We start from the raw sequence: 1,392 nt of genomic DNA, 5'->3' as shown, positions 1-1,392 counted from the left end.
ATAATATATATAGCATCCCCCCCCAGTATAAAATGATTATAGCCCCAAATAATATATTTGAGAGACTCACTCACGTGTGATATTATAATATATATAGCATCCCCCCCCCAGTATAAAAATGATTATAGCCCCAAATAATATATATAGCACCCCCCAGTATAAAATAATTATAGCCCCAAATAATATATATAGCATCCCCCCCAGTATAAAAATAATTATAGCCCCAAATAATATATATAGCACCCCCCAGTATAAAATAATTATAGCCAAATAATATATATAGCACCCCCCCAGTATAAAAATAATTATAGCCCCAAATAATATATATAGCACCCCCCCAGTATAAAATAATTATAGCCCCAAATAATATATATAGCATCCCCCCCCAGTATAAAATAATTATAGCCCCAAATAATATCTATAGCACCCCCCAGTATAAAATAATTATAGCCCCAAATAATATATATAGCATCCCCCCCCCAGTATAAAATAATTATAGCCCCAAATAATATATATAGCACCCCCCCAGTATAAAATAATTATAGCCCCAAATAATATATATAGCACCCCCCCCAGTATAAAATAATTATAGCCCCAAATAATATCTATAGCACCCCCCCCAGTATAAAATAATTATAGCCCCAAATAATATCTATAGCATCCCCCCCCAGTATAAAATAATTATAGCCCCAAATAATATATATAGCCTCCCCCCAGTATAAAATAATTATAGCCCCAAATAATATATATAGCACCCCCCCAGTATAAATAATTATAGCCCCAAATAATATCTACACCCCCCAGTATAAAATAATTATAGCCCCAAATAATATATATAGCATCCCCCCCAGTATAAAATAATTATTGCCCCAAATAATATCTATAGCATCCCCCCCCAGTATAAAATAATTATAGCCCCAAATAATATATATAGCACCCCCCCAGTATAAAATAATTATAGCCCCAAATAATATATATAGCACCCCCCCAGTATAAAATAATTATAGCCCCAAATAATATATATAGCATCCCCCCCCAGTATAAAATAATTATAGCCCCAAATAATATCTATAGCATCCCCCCCCCAGTATAAAATAATTATAGCCCCAAATAATATATATAGCACCCCCCCAGTATAAAATAATTATAGCCCCAAATAATATCTATAGCGCCCCCCCCAGTATAAAAATAATTATAGCCCCAAATAATATCTATAGCATCCCCCCCCAGTATAAAATAATTATAGCCCCAAATAATATCTATAGCATCCCCCCCCAGTATAAAATAATTATAGCCCCAAATAATATCTATAGCATCCCCCCCAGTATAAAATAATTATAGCCCCAAATAATATCTATAGCATCCCCCCAGTATAAAATAATTATAGCCCCA

The sequence above is a fragment of the Engystomops pustulosus genome, chromosome 3 (genome assembly GCF_040894005.1).
Source record: "Engystomops pustulosus chromosome 3, aEngPut4.maternal, whole genome shotgun sequence".
Taxonomy (NCBI): Eukaryota; Metazoa; Chordata; class Amphibia; order Anura; family Leptodactylidae; genus Engystomops; species Engystomops pustulosus.
The sequence above is the reverse complement of the archived record's forward strand: the minus strand, read 5'-3'. Positions refer to the sequence as shown.